Source organism: Sorghum bicolor, chromosome 9 (genome assembly GCF_000003195.3).
Source record: "Sorghum bicolor cultivar BTx623 chromosome 9, Sorghum_bicolor_NCBIv3, whole genome shotgun sequence".
Taxonomy (NCBI): Eukaryota; Viridiplantae; Streptophyta; class Magnoliopsida; order Poales; family Poaceae; genus Sorghum; species Sorghum bicolor.
Window position 1 is genome coordinate 20,085,087 of NC_012878.2, and position 19,537 is coordinate 20,104,623.

The window sequence follows — 19,537 nt, forward strand, 5'->3', positions numbered from 1 at the left end:
ATCGGTAGAGTATAGATCGGCAAGATAGGGCAACAGTAACTGGTCTGCAGAGGAGTTGCCGATGAAGGTGGTTGCCGATGAAGAGACAGCTGAATGTGACTAAGTCCATGATTGGTGAAGCGTTCATGCCGATGGTCAGCGATTAGCCTTTGCCGATGGCTATGATGAGGAGTCTGTCGATGACTCGGAAGGAGAACGTGAAGGTTGCCGATTGGTCCATGGTGGTGTCCCGGTTTGTCACGAAAGGATAGTTTTGTGTTTTCCTTAGTTATTTAAATCGTTTTGTATACGGATTCTGTTTAGTTTGGAATTTGAGTCCTAGTCGTGTCTGATTGTAGCTTTTTGAGCAGGGTATAAATGTAGACCCCAGGGCCTTGTAATGAGACATCTATCAATCAATCAAACACAAGTTTTTTCTCATATTCCAGCATCTACTTTTTCGACGACTTCGTTATATTTTCCTTTTTACTACGAGTTCTTAGGAGTTCGTCGACTTAAGCTCGGCGTATTCTCAAGTTCCGCGTGAATACCTCATGGTCGTGACATCCGGGCGCATCGCTATTGTCGGGACCAAAGTATTCGAGTTATCACCTTTGCCGATAGTAAGGTCAAATCGGCTGGCACGCCTTAACGTTTGAATCGGGTATTAGCCCTTTGTGTTTGCAGATCCGCTTTTGCATCAACACATCTTTTGGCACGCCCGGTGGGACTTATTCAAGATCAAGATCAACATGTCGACTACTGAGTTCGACTTGGAGAACGTCATCCCCGTGACGGAAGCCAATCTCAAAGATGAGCAGAAGCAAGCCATTGCGAAAGCCATGGAGGATTACAAGCATCAATGTTTGAAGTCCTTCCGCATAAACAGGAGCGGCGAGGTGATCCAAAAGGAAGCACTGCCGATGCCTCGGCAGGTTACTTTTGAAGCCAATCCTGGTAAACTTCAAGACATGGTTGATAGTGCTATTAACCGTGCCTTGATCAATCAAGCTGGTGTGCTGTCCAATACGGTTTTCAACGCCGTGGCTAGATCTTTCAAAGAAGGACAATTGCCACCAAATTATGTTGGTCCTTCTCATCATTAGCCGGGGTCACCAGTTGTCACAGCTCCATCGGCTGCTGCGGCCGCTGCGGGTACAGAAACTACCGTTCTCCCAAGCACGTTAGGAGTCACTAACGCGCAATCTACACCGATGACAATCAATCCATCAACTTCAGATGAGCAGATCAAGTTTACCATAGATCTATTGGCATCGGCAATGTCGGGGTCCGTTCCTCCTAATTGGTGGGGTTTTGGTATGCCTCCAGAGTTCATGTTGAAGACACCTAGTACATCTCAAGCAGCTGATATGAGAGGTAAGGCTCCTATGGCATCGACACCTCCAAATATGCCGATGAACCAGAGTCCCCAGTATACTACAACTACTACTGCGAGACCTTACACTGGGAATTCTCAAGCTCCAACGTTCCAGATGCCTAACGCATCGGCAGATTCAATGCCGACGCAACAGAGGTTTATGACTCAGCCAGGGTATGTCAATTCAATGATGATGCCCAAGTACCAGTCATCGGTAGGACCTATGCCGATGAATGCTAATAGTGGATGGTCTGGGCAGCAAGTCTTTTCACATATGCCCCAACAGAGTCAACAGGCTACAGGGTTTCAACAAGGCCAGATCCAACCTGGATTCCATAATCAAGGGATGATCAACCAGCCGATGAATCTTGGTCAGTAGTTTGGTGGTCAGATGATCAACCCTATGTTTCATGCAGATCGTGTGCCTCAGCGACGCGTGGAGGTTTATCAGCAGGCGCCAGATCCACAACCGCCTCATCGGCAAGATGTCGATGCTTATTGGGCTGATAATGTAACACCCCAGTGTTATGGTTGCATTAATCATGTGCATAGCATGAGCATCATCATCTACTCAAAGCATATCATGATCATCATCTATCTTGAGCCATGTCATTCTATGCAAAAATGTGATCTAAATTGCTTAAATAGGCTTCCTATGCTTATGTTTGAGTGAACCATGCTTGTGTTTGTGCTCTATGCCTTGGTAATTAGTTTATCTATGCTTAACTTAACCTTGAGAACAATGTTCATGTTGATCACTTCTCTAAAATAATCATTTAAGTCATACTTATGCATATAGGCTCTAGAAACCTCTTTTGCTTAGGCTTTTAAAAAGTGTTTCATAAAATGTTTGCATGTCAAAACTTTCTACAGCAAAGTTGTAGCAAATTTTATAAGGAACAAAATTTGTTTTATGGCCATCTCATGAAAATGATCACATCTAGCTCAAAAGTGACGCACAAGGCAAATTTAGGGCTGTTTCCAACACTTAGGAAATTTTCTAAGTCCTCGAGCGAAAACAGTTTGCTTGATCGGTTTTGAAAACTCTATATCTCTCAATCCAGGCCGATCTGCCTCTTGCTCTAGTTGACATTGTTGTAGAACTCAGTTCGTGCTCCAACTTTGTCAACTACACCATCTCCTAACTCGCTCTGGTTTGGAAGTTATTTATCGCTGAAGTCGCTCTGTCAGACACTGATCGCGTCGCTCGATTCAGAGAGGAGCTCGCTGTCGGGAACGTCCAGAGCGCCACCTGTCCGCCAGATGGCGCCCGTACGCCAGCGATGGCCCCGCTCGTCAGCTCCCAGTGCGCGCATGACCTCCACGGTGACGCCCCGGACGCAGTGGACGCGTCCACTCTCTCCTTCCACTCACTCTCTCGCCAGAAACGCGGCCGCAGTGAGCTCACCGTCGCGAGTTCACTCCGGCGAGCTCGTGCGCGTTCCTTGCTGCGCCATTGCCCACCAAACTTCACCCAAAGCTTCGCCGTGAACCGCTCTCCATTCTCCACCCGTCATCTTGCCGTGAAATCCACCGGTGAGCCGCCATTTCCTTCTTCCCCCAAATCGGGTCGCTGTGACCTTCTTTTCCGGCGAACTCAATGCCGAGCCCTGTGAAGCCACCCGTCTTCTCTGGTTAGGTCCTAGAGGTTGCTTAGGTTCCTAGCAAGCGTTTGCGCCCCTTGGTGGACGCTCTACCGAACCCACCGTCGCCGGACACGATGCGCAGCGCCGCCGTGTTTCCGCCGGAGATGGGCACTCTCGTGGCCAGCGTGTTCCACGATGTTTCAAGCCAAGCCGCGTACCTAGGAAGCTTCGCCGTAGTCCGCTGGTGCTGTAGGAAACCCTAGGTCACGCTCTACCGGCATGAGGACTCCGGCGTAACGCTGAGCACCTCCGCCGAGCCGCCATGATCGACGGCGAGCCCCTTCCGGTGGCTCCGCCGTGGGGAAAGGGGATCAATCGAGTCGCTAAAATCTGGGGATCACAATAGTGCCCTTGGTTTGGCCGGAGATCTCGCCGTCGCGGAGAAATCGCCGGCGAGAGTCGCCTCGGCGGTGGGAAAGATGACCCTGACAGGCGGGGTCCACTGTCAGTGTCACCTCACTTCCCTCCTTTTCTTTTATTCAAATCTAGATTTTTGGCTTTCTTGCAAAAATCATATCTCTAGTTCTGGTGATCCAAAAATGGTGAAACAAATTTTGTGGTGTTCCTTGAGATGGCTAGTTTTTAATAAAAATATAAAATGAACCATGTTTTCTGGGAAAATATTTATTAAGGATTTAATCATGTTATTCATGGATAAATTCATATCTCTGGTTATACTGTTTAGTTTGCCATGAAAATTTTATGGTAGTCTCTGTGTGGTATTAGAGTGCTTTGATAAATATTTCATAATTTTTGGAGTACTGCAGCTTTGATATGTAATTTATGTTTGAGAATTGGCTTGTTTCCTTGATTAAATCATATAAAATAATTGGTGCTTATGCTGGTGTTCTACTTAGGTGGTAAACTTGTTTATGGCATTCATAATATGTAAATAATCTGAAATCTGTTGTTTGACACCATATAAGTCATGTTTCTGAATTTATGAAATAAACACCTTGTCACATGTTAAATGCATATCTTTAATTTGGTATGTGCAATTGCTCTGAAATTTTTATGGTGATGCCTTGATGCCCTACTTGTGCTTCTGTAATGTTTGTAGATTTTTCTGAGCACTTTGACTAGTATCTTGTAATTATGCTCCTTTCTAGAATTAATTAATAAATGCCTTGTTAAGTAAATGTTTGAGGGTTATCATCTGATGTTCTGGTTGTCTTATGATATGCTTGTGCTCATAAGCCATGTGGTTGGCATGGTTTATGTTTTGGTTATGTCATCAAATAATTAATTAAAGGGTTAAAGACTGATCTGGACAGCAAGGGAGTAATATAGTTTTTACTAGTTGATAACTTAGTTTTCTGGGAGGCTTGTCTGAATCAAAGTTTTAGTAAACTTTATGGACTAGCTGTGGGTTAAATTTGGGGTCTTTTGGTCTAGTAGTTTAAAAGTTATGGCTGTTCCAAGTTGGGTTCCAGAAATAGGTGCTCTCTGTTTTTCTGGGACGGAACCTGGAACTTTGTTTAAATGGCTTCTTTAACTTATGAATCTTGCTGTGATGTTCAAAGATGATTTGTAGACAATTTCATAAGATTTCCAGAATGTCCTCACTTAAGTTTGTTGGATCTTTGTGGCAATAGTTATGATCTGTTTACTGAGCTAATCCTGCTGTTTGATGCTTGCTGTTATAGGCTATCATGATAGGTTTTGGGCTAAGTTAACTTGTTAACTTGTGTGAACTTGTTGTAACTATTGCTCCGTAAATAAGTGTCCAGTGGGTCACTTATGTTATAAAGCATTCATTCTTTTGTATGCACACCTTCTCATTCACCGAGCATGCAATAGGTGCATTGGACGTGGCAGCTTCCTTCGATCTGCAAGTGAACCCCGAAGGCCAGGAGGGCAGCCAGGAGGTGGAGGTCCAGCCAGTCGGACTCGAGGAGCCCGAAGAAGAAGTTGAGTGCCCAAATCACGAGCCAGCTTCGTTTGTGAAAGGCAAGCCCCAGAGCATTCAAAGCCTCCCTTTACTTTCGAAAGTTTATTTAATATGTTATATCTATTGATGCATTAAGTATAGGAGTTGTGATGAAAACCTTTGCTGCACTTTATTCCATCCTTGTCCAGATAATTTACCTTACCTTGGTTGTAGAGTTAGGATCGGGTAGCAGCTTAGCCATGCTTAATCGGTAGAAGTCGGGTGATTTCCTGTCACCTGCGCGATATAGGGTTGTGTCGGATCACGATGGTCTATATGTGCTATCGTGGATGGAACCTAATTAAATTGACTTAAGCTGGGCGGAGTTTTGCAAGGTTGTAGTAACTCCGTCTGTGGTAGCTAAGGACCGACCGTTGTACATCCTCTTGTCATGTTGAACGCATGCCTAACACTTAGTTGGCCGGATAACTCATTCCGACCGCGAAGCCGAGTAGTATGACTCAGGCCGGAAGACCGGCAAGTATAAAGTGCGCACTACCAGAGGAAGTGCGGTGTGCGGGGGACCATTGGCGTAAGCCCAAAGGTAGGTGAGTTAAAATTCCTGACCTCCCTGGCAGAGTGGTAGCCCTGGGAGTGTGGCGCTGATCGGAGCCGTGATTCCTGAGTCGTACCAAAGGTGACCTGTTGGCTCTCCGACGGGGGATGCTTGGGTGAGTGCTAGGAATACACCTCCAGCTGGATAGGAATTCGATTCGAATCGCCGTCTCTCCCAGTTAGTGAGAACTTGACAGAGCAGCGGCAAACGTAGCATTCACTAATAAACTTGGTTCATGATAATGATGATAGCAAAGAAGAACATATGATGAACTTGATATGGTTATTATTGTTTGTAAATAATCAAGTGATGTCTTGTAGTACAGGTGCTAATCTAGTGGTAGGCTGATGATGAATAAATATGATGCTCTCAAAATAATTTAGTTTTAATGTAAGCTTTTGGCAAACGATGGGTCAACAAGCTCCACTTGATATTAGCCTTGCATGATCCTTGGTGTCTTTTATGTTTTACTAGACGGGTAAGTCTAGCTGAGTACATTCTCGTACTCAGGGTTTATTCCCACCTGTTGCAGATGACATCTTTTATGACGGCTTCTGCAAGACCTGTCTCCATCCCGCTGGGGATGAGGACTAACCGTTGGGCACGGTTCTCTAACAATCTCGTACCTGTTGCTTTTGGAAGGATGATGTAGACTCTGGCAGTAACTCGAACTTATGAACTGGACTCTAAACAAGTGTGTGTAATTATTTTGCTTCCGCTACTTCGAACTTGGGTTGTAATAACTTAATGACTCCGATGTGGTGCCGCTTCGACGGCAATGAATAACTATGTAACATTCGTTGTATTTATGTTGAACTATTACGATCTTGGTTTGTTGCGAGTTGGTTTGAAATCCTTCGTGATTTCAGTTGACTACCGGGATTATATGGGCTCAAGTTTGGAAACTTGATTGTTTGCCGATCGTTTCTACACTTGAACTCTTATAATTTGGTCGGTTCTGTGACAGATAAGATAGCTGAAGTAATGAGAGACCAATTTGGGATAAAACCCAAAGTCAACACTTACTCTTATCGGACACCATATCCTCCTGCATATGATTTAATTCCACTTCCAAATCGGTACAAGGTGCCAGATTTCACTAAATTTTCTGGACAGGATGATACGTCAACCATGGAACATGTCAATAGGTTCATCATCCAATGTGGGGAAGCTAATAACAGGGATGAATTGAGGGTTCGTTTGTTTTCATCATCTTTATCCGGATCGGCTTTCACCTAGTTTATATCGTTGCCTCCTAATTCAGTGATTACTTGGGCCAATCTGGAGAAGCAGTTCCACAAGTACTTCTTTTTTAGGGTCCATGAGAAGAAGATTACCGATTTGGTCAAATTGAAGCAACGCAATGATGAATCGGTTGAAAGTTTTGTACAGAGACTGCGGGAGGTCAAGAACAAATGTTATAGTCTGGTTTTGGACGATCGGCAGCTGGCCGATTTGGCTTTCCATGGTTTGTTGCCGCATGTCAGGGACAAGTATACCTCTCAAGAGTTCGAAAGCTTAAGTCATTTGGTGCAGAGAATTTCTGATCAGGATATCAGACCTTTTGAACCCAAGAGAGCATGGAACAAAAAGGTGTCATTTGTTGATGAAGCAACAAGCTCGGATTCTGATGAGGAGCCAGTCATCGACTTGGCAGAATGGGTAAAGAATAAGAAGCCGATGTCTTGCCCTTTTGGGCATAAAGAGCCAGAGAGGTTCGCATTTTATATCACTAAAGCCGATAGGATATTTGACTTTCTACTTCAGGAAGGGCAAATCAAGTTGTCACCCAATCATGTGATCCTATCGGCTGAAGAGTTGAAGAAGATGAAATATTGCAAGTGACACAATGCAACTTCTCACAGCACCAATGAGTGCAAAGTTTTTAGACAACAGCTGCAATTGGCTATAGAATCTGGGAGAATCAAATTTGATAGTTCTAAAGCCCAGAAGCCGATAAAGATCGATCAACATCCTTTCCCAACAAATATGTTGGATGCTAAGGGAAAAACCAAGGTTTTGACATTGGAAGCAGCTGAGAGGAGTGCATCGGTAGATCCCCAGCATCAAATTACTGCTGCCGATGCCAAAGGAAAAGGTTTAATCCAAGAGGGAACTAACTCAGGAAGGCCTCCCCGATCTAGTATTGTGATAACTCATAGAAGGCCTCGGGAGACATGGCAACAACGCGAGGATCAGTATCTGCGCCAGCAAGAGGATTATCGTGGGGAAGAAGAAAGACGCCGTCAAGAGTGGAATCGGCACAAGGATCACTGGAACTGCCTGTTCTTTATCCATTGCTGGGAGCAGAACATCAAGTTACCTACTGTTAGAGATTGCCCTGAATGCAATGGTTATGATCGGTATGACAGATCCGATCGGCGCTATCACGATGATGATCGGCGATTTAATGGGCCGATTAGGGGAAGAGCGTCCGTTCATGATCGGCTGGGGGGCAGACTCAGTGTGCACGACAGGCTTGGTGATCGTGTTGAATATTTTCCCAGGAATCAGGAAGAGCTTGAGGAGATGGCTAATGCATGAGTTCCCAATGAGTTCATATTTTGCAGGGACGTTAACACTTATCGGATGGAGTCAAGGGAACATCGTCGCACATCGGCAAGGCAGTCACCACTTCCCCCATGGTGTCCAGAGGGGTTGACTAAGACACAGAAAAGAAGACTGCAGTGCGAAAGATGAGAAGAGATAAGCAAGGGCGAGAACTCTGGCCAATCTGGGGATCAGCAACAATCAGATCCTAAGGGGAAAGGGCCATCGACAGATGTTAACATGGTATTTATGTTGCCGATGGAATTCCTTGCGCCATCCAGCGATGATGAGGAGTTCGAGTTTTCCGACCGGATAGCTCAGTTGGCTCTGGATCCGATGACAGCTATCTTTGAAAAGCCTGCCGATAATGAAAGGCAGCATCTTAAAGCCCTGTTCGTCAAAGGGAGAGTTGATGGTCAGCCGATGACCAAGATATTGATTGATGGTGGAGTTGCTATCAACATCGTGCCATATGCAGTCTATCGGAAGCTTGGAAAAGGAGATCAAGATTTAACCAAGACCGATATGATGCTAAAAGACTTTGAGGGAAACGTGTCTCCCGTTAAGGGGGCAATATGCGTTGAGTTGACCATCGGCAGCAAAACCTTGCCAACAACTTTCTTCGTGATCAGCGGAAAAGGTGCTTATAATTTGCTGCTAGGGAGAGATTGGATTCATGCCAATTGTTGTATCCCGTCTACAATGCACTAGTGCTTGGTCCAGTGGGTAGGTGACAAGATTGAGATTGTCCCGGGAGATTCTTCCCATGTTATTGCATCGGCAGAGGCGGACACTTATGAAAGGACTAGGTGCATCTCGGGAGAGATTTGGGAGAAAGATTTCCTCAAAGTTGCCGATTATGAAATTCCACCGATCCAAGCAGTCGGTTCTGATGAGGAGTGTTAATGGATAGGTTCGCCGATAATGGAAAATTAGGCCAGGGATTCACAGCGGCCGATGATTTGGTAGAAGTAGATATAGGTAGTGGTGATAAACCTAGACCTACTTTTATTTGTGCTAAGTTAAATTCTGAGTGTAAGCAGCAGTTAACCGATTTGTTAAAGGAATATAAAGATTGCTTTGCTTGGGATTATACTGAGATGCCTGGTTTAGATCGATCAATTGTTGAACATCGGTTACCCATCAAGTCTGGATTTCGGCCACATCAGCAGCCAGCTCGCCGATGTAATCCTAATATCCTTCCTGATATCAAGGCTGAAATAACCAAACTTATCGAAGCTAAATTTATTCGGCAGTGTTGGTATACCGAGTGGATTTCCAATGTTGTTCCAGTTTACAAGAAAAATGGGAAGCTTCGGGTTTGCATTGATTTCAGGAATCTTAATAAAGCTACACTGATGGATGGCTACCCAATGCCAGTTGCCGATCTGCTAGTTGATGCTGCGGCTGGGCATCGGATTATCAGCTTTATGGATGGCAATGCAGGATACAATCAAATATTCATGGCTGAAGAAGATATTCCGAAGACTGCATTTAGATGTCCTGGTCATGTTGGGTTGTTTGAATGGATAGTCATGACCTTTGGCTTGAAAAATGCTGTCACTACTTATCAGAGGGCTATGAATTTTATATTTCATGAGTTCATCGGCAAGCTGGTGGAAATTTATATTGATGATGTGGTGGTTAAGTCTGGGGATTTCATAAAACATCTTGCCGATTTGCGAAAAGTGTTGGAATGCACAAGGAAGCATGGTTTAAAGATGAACCCTAATAAGTGTGCATTTGGTGTATCGGCAGGGCAGTTTCTTGGTTTCATGGTGCATCAAAGGGGGATTGAAATTAGTAGGAGATCCATTGATGCTATCAACAAAATAGTTGCTCCTACCAACAAAACTGAGCTCCAGTCCTTGATCGGCAAGGTAAATTTTATCAGGAGATTTATATCTAACTTGTCTGGTAAAATCCATGCTTTTAGTCCTTTACTCAAATTAAAAGCCGATCAAGAATTTGTATGGGGAAAAGAGCAACAGTTGGCTCTAGATGAAATCAAGAATTATTTGGTAAATCCTCCGGTTCTGATTCCACCACAACAAGGAAAGCCCTTCAGGTTATATTTGTCCACCAATGGGATGGTCATCGGTTCGGCTCTAATTCAAGAATTTGAAGGGAAGGAACGTGTGATTTACTATTTAAGCAGGAGATTGGTTGATGCTGAAACCAGGTATTCGGCCATCGAAAAGTTGTGTTTATGCCTATATTTCTCATGTACTAAATTGAGGCACTATCTACTATCGGCCGAATGCACTGTTATATGCAAAGATGATGTGGTCAGGTATATGCTATCCATGCTGATCATGAGTGGCAGAATCGGCAAATGGATTTTGGCACTGTCGAAATTCGATCTGCGTTACGAATCGGCTAAAGCGGTTAAGGGACAGATTATGGCCAATTTCGTAACTCAACATTACGATACAGTGGAGACTCTGGAAATTGTGCCATGGACGCTCTTCTTTGATGGATCCACGTGTGACCGGGGGGCAGGGATCGGCATAGTGTTAATTTCCCCTCGGGGGAGGAAGTATGAGTTCTCCTTGCCCATTATTGCCACGTCAACAAACAATCAAGCTGAGTATCAAGCTTTGATAAAGGGGTTGGAATTACTAAGGGAAGTTCATGCTGATGCTGTTGAAATCTTCGGGGATTCTATGCTGGTTATAAATCAATTGGCTGGAAGCTATGAATGCCGAAGCGAAGTCCTGATAACTTATCACGAAAGGAGTATACAATTATTAAAGGAATTCAAAGATTTCCGGTTAGAGCATGTTCCTCAGTTGCATAATGAAGAGGCCAATCGGTTGGCTCAGCATGCCTCGGGATATCAGCCCATGTTAAACGCAATATCGGCAATCAGTGCCGATGATTGGAGAAAAGAAATCATTGATTATTTAAAGGATCCATCCAAAAAAGTTGAGAGACGTGTTCGGTTTCAAGCCACCAAGTATGTGCTCCTTGAAGATGAATTATATTATCGAACCATTGATGGGATTCTTCTCAGGTGTTTAGGTGATGATGAGGCTAAAGGTTTAATGGGAGAAATCCATGAAGGATTATGTGGAGCACATCAGTCGGCTTTTAAGATGAAGTGGATGATTAGGAGGAATGGATATTATTGGCCAACCATACTCGAAGATTGCTTTAAATATTTCAAGGGGTGTCAAGGATGTCAGAAGTTTGGCAATGTTCAAAGAGCACCCGCATCGGCCATGAATCCTATCATCAAACCTTGGCCGTTCCGAGGGTGGGCTATTGACTTGATTGGCCAGATTTATCCGCCATCCAGCAAAGGATATAAGTTTATCTTGGTTGCCACTGATTATTTCACTAAGTGGGTTGAAGCTATTCCTTTGAAGAAAGTTACATCGGCCAATATGATTGATTTTGTGAAGGAGCATATTATTTACCGATTGGGAATTCCTCAAACAATTACTAACGATCAAGGTACTATGTTTACATCAGGGGAGTTTGATGAGTTTGCAATCGGTATGGGAATTAAAGTATTAAATTCTTCTCCTTATTATGCTCAAGCTAATGGGCAGGCCGAAGCATCCAACAAAGGAATTATCAAGCTTATTAAACGAAAGATTTAAGAAAATCCTAGGAGGTGGCATACATTGTTGAATGAAGCTTTATAGTCATATTGGATGGCTTGTCATGGGTCGACCAAAGTTTCACCTTATCAGTTGGTGTATGGACATGATGCAGTGTTGCCTTGGGAAATTAAGACTGGGTCTAGGCGACTGTCTTTTCAAGATCAATTGACTGCTGATGATTATACTACTTTGATGACAGACGAGTTGGATGATCTAGCAGGGCATCGGCTAAAGGCTTTGATAAGTATAGAAGAAAATAAGAAGAGAGTTGCCAGGTGGTATGATAAGAGGGTAAAGGCTAAGGAGTTTGCCGATGGAGACTTAGTGTGGAAACTAATCTTACCGATCGAGACTAAAAGTTCAAAGTTTGGGAAGTGGTCTCCCAATTGGGAGGGTCCCTATCGGATAAATCGATCTGCTCCTGGCAACGCCTATATCTTAGAAACACTCAAAGGGGTTGAATTTCCCAGGGCATTGAACGACAAATATTTAAAGAGATATCACCCAAGCATATGGCTTGATGCATGAAAGTTTAAGTGCCGATAACATTCCTATTGGCTGGATTAAACTGTGTCTGGAGCCGGACTTAGTGTTTTAAAAAAGGTGCCGATAACAGTCCTATCGACTAGACCAAAATAATTAAGAGAAAAGAGCAAAGTATGCTGCCGATGAGGAATTCATATGTTTAATAAAGCCTGGATCATCGATATGGCACGCAGACGGATTTGGTTGGCTTCTTCTATCTCCTTCATGTCATCATCGGCAGAGCCCTCTACTGGCTTCAGTTTCTTCTTCAGCTGCAGTGCTTTACGGCCTTGGACATTTCGCTCTTGTTCAAGAAGCTTGATCGTCTCAGGCAGCTGGCTTTCTTCTTGTTGAGCTTGGGACAAAGCTTCCTCTACCTGTTTGAGTTCTGCCAACAGGGCTTCTCTCTTTGCCGATAGATCAGAGATCTTGTGCTTCAGTGCATCTCCTGAGGATTTCAAGATGCCGATGCTCTTGTGCTTTTCATCGGCAAGGAGCTTCACCTTCATCATCTCCTCTGAGAGCCGAGCGTGAGCAGCTCTATCGGCAAGACGCTGAGCAGCCTTTTGATACTGCAGCTAGCGACTTTCTAAGTGAGCAGCCTTAAAGAGGATCTCCTCGGCATCGGCAGGAATTTTGCCTCTGAGGGTTTTGAACAAGGCCTTGGCCGAATCAGAATTGTCGACCAATTGGGCCGTGTCTTGGTGAAGGAGGGCCGATAATTCTTCTAGTTTTGCTCTGATTTCTGTCGATGAGATCCTAATAGCTCAAGAAGAACTTGCCTCCTCACCTTCATCCTCAGAGATGTCGATGGCAAATGAGAACAAGCTGTCAGGAGAGTCCTGTTTCTGAAAAGGAAAACAAAATAAGTTATTCTATGATCAAGCATTGATAAACAATACAAAATAAGGAACGGGTAACTTACTTGCTTCATAGCTATCTCTCGCCTCTGACTAGATGATGCCGATGGAACCACTGGCTGATCGGTTGGAATTGCCGATGAAACTATGTCAGCTAAAAGATTGACAAAAGTGATTAACAGAATGGAAAGATAGGTTCATCGGCAATAAATGGAAAATATATTACCTTGAGGAGGTGCAGAACTAGTCTAGATCGAGGAGACCACCGATGCTGCGATTGAGCTTGTTGGATCGGCAGTCTGCTCGTGTACGTCAGCCAATGTTTCTTCTGGCTGAGGTTCCTCTGGCTGAGGTTCTTCTGTTTGATTTTCTTCCTGTGGTTGAGGAGGAGATGGTGCTTGTTGTATCTGGACTTCTGGGGAAGAGGGAGAAGATTCCACCGGGATCGGTGACCTCGGAGGGGGAGGAAGGTGTTGCTGTTCTCTGGCGCTTCGCTTGGGTTCTGGTACTCTTGGAGCCTTTTCTCTTTGATTTGCTGGACTGGGGGGCATCGGTAGTCGTACTTCTGGTCTTTGCCGATGTGCCAGTTTGCTGATACAACAATAAGAAGCTTTGTGAGTACAAGTACAACAGGGTATAAGAATGGAATCGGTATAAGTGAAGAATTAAAAATTTTACCTTGAAGGCTTGTGCTAAGGCAGTGGTGGCTACCGATGGGGATGTCTTCGTTCGCCTAGTGGTGACTTTCTTGAGACGCACACCTCGATGCATTATAGCAGCCAAGGTTGGAGCGTTGTTGCCGATCGAGGAGGACGGGCCCGATGGAAAGAGCTCAATCGGCTTGCCACTCCTGCTGACCGATGGTGGTGTGTCGTCAACCTGTATGTGACAAAGAAAGGAGATTACCGATTGAAAAAAAAACAGTGAAGAAATTGAAACATCGGTATTGAGATACTTACGGTATTGTCAGGGACTTTGTACTGAGGATCGATCATGACGCGGTATGTGAGAGCCGATCCGTAGAACAGATGTTCTTTCCATTCTTCCCACCACTGTTTGTATGCCTGAGTGATGAAGAGGGCTGGAATCCAATCTGAGAGATCAGCATCTATATCGGCGGTTGATGGCAGTTGAGCTACTCTGATCCACTCGAGAAGATTAGTGATGGTTTCCCTTGGTTTTATCACATCGGCATAACAAAGTGCAATTGGCAGTTGACCGAAAGCTAACTGACAAGCTAGTGCCGATGGGTTGTAGAATTCATAGGTCTGGATAGAAGCTTTTCCACCACCAAAGAAGTTCACTGGTATGGCTCTTGGGGTGATGATTGCCATCATCACGTCGTGATCCTTGTTGAGGGAATCATTGAAGGGATGGAAGACCAAAGGAAATCTGGTGTCTGGATCTTCGTAAGGCATCCATGCTCGTTGTTCTCTAGTCAGGCCCTCATACAGAGTTTGAAAGAATCGGCTAAACTGGTCTGCGTTACCACCTATGCCGGGCAAAACTATAACGGCTTCGCCAAAGTTCAGAGGGGAATGAGTTGCCGATTCCTCTTCATCCAGTTCATAGTCCTCTGCTATATCCCTGGGGAAGCACTGTGCAAAGAGATCAAACTCAAGGCGCTTGTGCATGTGGAGACTAAGCCACATATTGATGAACCACCAACCCCCTAAGTTGCCGATGGGTTGACCAAGCAGTAATTTCTTGGCTACCTGATGGAGGAGGTGATAAGCAGAGCCGAGCAGGTATCGGCCGAGGGGAAATCGGCCACGTGTAGCTAATCTTTCTGCTGTCGATAGATAGACAGAAGTTGGTCCTGCCAATCAACCAAAGAATACAAACTTATCTAGCCACATATTCAGGAAAGTAGTCTGCTCCTTTATATTGACAGGTCCTGTTCTTCAGTACTTCTGAATATACCTGACCAACCGTCGATAGAACGAGTTTCCACTTTAGCGCTGGGTTTGGTGTCAAACAGGTGGGTGCTATCGGCAGAGGATATATCTAAGCCAGTGAGCATAAGCACATCAGCAAGAGTGGGAGAAGCAGGGCCATGGCCAAACACAAAAGCATTAAGTGTGTCTGACCAAAAGTATGAGGCAGCTATCAGTAGCGATTCATTTCGGCAAGAGACAGTCTAATGCACTGATCTAATTTCCGTTCACCCCATTGGACTTCATTTGAATTACTGACTCTCAGAAACCAATCCTTCCATCCTTTGGTAGGTCTGGGCCAGGAACGGAAAGCATCCTTCCATAGATCTAGAGAAAAATTCTCGGCTCTAAAAGGGATTTTGTTTGTCTCCGCGTTTATAAGATCGGTGGGATCCAGGTTTCCTAATGGACCAAGGCATTGAAGATGGGGTTGATCGGTAGGAATAACAATTTTATTGGCCAGATCCTAGAAATATTTGGGAGCGAAAAGAAGAACAGAGAGAAAAAAGGATTCAGTAAGACAGATTGATGAACAGGGGTACAATAAAAGTATAGGAAAAAGGACAGTGCGCTGACCTCAGGGACAATGAAGTTGATGGCCATCTCCTCGAAGGGGAAAAGAACAAAGACTTGGGAGTTGTTGAAGGAGGTTCTTGTTGGAGTTCTTGGAGATCTCGAGCAGTGCCGCCACCAGAAAAGCAGAGTTGGGGCTGTAGAATGATGCGTTGGAGAAGGAGTACCCGAGAAGGAACTATTTATAGGACAAAACGGGCAAGGGCAAATCTGACTCATCTCTTCGCCGTATCCGTGAAATCCAAGGATACTCAGGTGGATATGGTAACTGTTCGCACGGTAATCAAGGGATTGCGCAGGTGATTTGACAGGAAGCGGTCATGATCTGGAGATATTTCACTATGCGGGATTTCCTGGTCGGTCCATCGGCAGCTCCCTCTAACGGTAATATTGCCGATGGGCGAATAAAGTGGAGATGTCCAGTTTGGGAGGTTGAGGAATTCGAGGAATCTGCGGAAGAATCGGGCCAGAGTTGTTCGACTTCAACGGTCGGTTACCAAATTGAGAGGATTAGTTGCGGAAAGGCATCATTACTGCAGAGAATTTCGGAGCATTAATGATTTTATACTCTGAAATTTGGGGGCATGTGTTGACACCGTTTTTGGACACGTACCCAGGGATCGGTAGAGTATAGATCGGCAAGATAGGGCAACAGTAACTGGTCTGCAGGGGAGTTGCCGATGAAGGTGGTTGCCGATGAAGAGACAGCTGAATGTGACTAAGTCCATGATTCGTGACGCGTTCATGCCGATGGTCAGCGATTAGCCTTTACCGATGGCTATGATGAGGAGTCTGCCGATGACTCGGAAGGAGAACGTGAAGGTTGCCGATTGGTCCATGGTGGTGTCCCGGTTTGTCACGAAAGGATAGTTTTGTGTTTTCCTTAGTTATTTAAATCGTTTTGTATACGGATTCTGTTTAGTTTGGAATTTGAGTCCTAGTCGTGTCTGATTGTAGCTTTTTGAGCAGGGTATAAATGTAGATCCCAGGGCCTTGTAATGAGACATCTATCAATCAATCAAACACAAGTTTTTTCTCATATTCCAGCATCTACTTTTTCGACGACTTCGTCATATTTTCCTTTTTACTACGAGTTCTTAGGAGTTCGTCGACTTAAGCTCGGCCTATTCTCAAGTTCCGCGTGAATACCTCTTGGTCGTGACATCCGGGCGCATCGCTGTTGTCGGGACCAAAGTATTCGAGTTATCACCTTTGCCGATAGTAAGGTCAAATCGGCTGGCACGCCTTAACGTTTTAATCGGGTATTAGCCCTTTGTGTTTGCAGATCCGCTTTTGCATCAACAATTAACTTGGCAAATAGAGAGAAATAACTCTCATATATTCCAAGCCCCTCCGCGCTTGGCATCGCATCCCTCGCGCAAAATCTATCGCCCCCGCATGTGGTCGCGTGACTACTCCGTGCTCCCCCACCAGATTTTCTTTTTTACCAAGTAATTAATGTCAAACTATTAGAGAATGCCTCTTTTCACTATTGCCATATTTATCTGGGACTTATCAAACTCCCTCATTTGCCAAACGAACTATGCAAAACAGTTGGGATGCTCTTCCTAAAGAGATAGAGTCAGGCACCTCAAGGTTGCTGCACGCATGGCCGAAAAACAGAACTTGCGTAGAGCACGTGCTTCTGGATAAGGAATTGGCCCACACAGCAGAGACAAAAGGCGAAAGGAAAGCCCATGGCAGCGAACATCACATGCAATGGGAAATTCCGTGTCTTACCCTTGCCCAGTCCCCAGTCTGGCTCTTCCTCCTCGATCCTCACCCTCCAAATCCACCGGCACCAGGACCTCGGGGCGGCATGGGAAGAGCAGTTGGGGAAGCAGCAGTTGACGTGGTGTCTCGGGCCTCGGGGCAGCGCTGTGACAGGTGAAGCGGTGTTGTGACGGGCGGCACCACAACAGACAACGTGGCCATGGCTTCCGGCTCCATGATAGATGGCGCTAAGGCGGAGGGCACGGGCCGCTTCTAGCTCCACTACTGATGGTATCGCGGCGAAGTGCGCGGGCCGCTACTGGCTCCACAGCAGGTGCACTATGCCACAACTAGAGACTCCAAATCGGTAAGCCGCCATAGTGACCGATCTTCAGTCACTATAATATTATAGTGACCGATATACCAATTGCAGTAAGTGGTGTCTCTTATTGGAACAAACAATGAAAATATTATTGGTGCTAGAAACCATTAAATCTTGTGGCTGCTTGCTCCGTACTTGAAGCTGCTGCAATAGGAATCCATAGCGCCACGAGGACAGCGGAGTAGATAGGCTTACTAGTTGAAGAGGAAAAAAATTTTGGTGTCACATCAGATGTTTCGTAAGATGTCGGAAGGGGTGTTTTGATACTAATAAAAAAACTAATTACATAACCCAGCTGGAAACTGCGAGACGAATTTATTAAGCATAATTAATTTATCATTTGCACATGTAGGTTATTGTAGCACTTAAGGCTAATCATAGACTAACTAGGCTTAAAAGTTCCGTCTCATGATTTCCAACTAAAGTGTGTAATTATTTTATTTTTTATCTATATTTAATACTCCATGCATATATCCAAACATTTGATGTTATGGTAATTTTTTTTAGGTTCAGAACTGAACAAGGCCTAGGTGGAGCGAATCCATGTGCAGCGGCGCGGTGGCCCTAACAATTATGCATTGGGGATGGCTGCTCTCTGGGCGACGATGGCGGCTGTGGTGGTGACGATGGCTGCAGAGTTAGTGCGGACGATAGTGGCCACGAGGATGGCCATGGCATTGGTGGGGATAGCAGTTGCAGTGGTGAGCACCCTCAGCGACCGAACAGTGGTGGAGGTCGGGACTCAGAATCGAGATTCCATGAGTTCTTTTTCTCCTTGAGAAACTTGAGCCTGTGGCGTCAGCTGTTGGGGTGGCCAGTGGGTGTGCTTAAGATAGGGTTTTGGGTGTTATGTCTCATGAGCGGGCCACAAAGAGTAGTATGTGCGCACGTGGATTGTAATAGAACCGTCTAAATTATAAGAGATTAAGTCTAATAGTGACCACTTTCGTAGTCAAACCATCGAACTTAAGCCCATATAATCCCGATAGTCCGTGAAATCTCAAAGGATCTCAAAACTTTTCCACTCACACAACCAAGATCGTAATAAGTTCTGCGGTCGCTGTTGATGGTATTTTCACTATGATTTTCGACCACTGAAACCATGAACAATGGTTAAGTTTTGGGGATAACACCGAGCAACTAAGTAGTGACATAGGTACAATTCACTTGGTTCCACATGTACATGTCATTATTTGGATGCAGGTGCAAACAGCCACTAATCAAGCCTGATCAAGCTCAAATGCAGCAAAGATGATCAAGAACCAAAACCACCACATATCAACGAAAGATTGAAGATGACAAGTGGGGACAACATGTGGAGCAAGGTGGTGGGCCAACCCCCAAAAGTGTAGGTCGGCCGACCTACATTTGGTGGGCCCCCACCTGGCCCACACTCCCACCAACCTCAGCATCTTCTAGAAGCTTGGTGGGGCCCACATGGAAGCAAATAAGTCGGTCGACCGACCTATGATGTGGGCCCACCTTAAGTCGGTGCACTCCCACCGACATCCCCATGATGAACATGTGATGGAAATCCCCAGCCGTTGATCATATGGCGGTTCCAAGGTCGGTTTGATCCAACGGTGGAGAAGAGGGAGCACGTGGATCACTGACGTGGCGCTGGAGTAGCCCCTACTCCATCTCCCCCAATAAATACCCCCTTAGAGAGTCTAGTTAAGTATGATGTATCTTAGGAAGAGCTACTCTTAGCTAAGTATGAGAATAGAGGGAAGAGAGTGAGGAGTTCTCCGAGGAGGAGTCCCAGCTTGTCGGGAGTCTTCTTCCAGGAGTGCCTCAGTGGATGCTTGTCTTCTAGTAAGTCTTCCTTCTAGTTGCCTTTCATCTGAGTACTTCCAGTATTTACTTTCTGTCTTAGTTTATTTTAAGTATACAACCG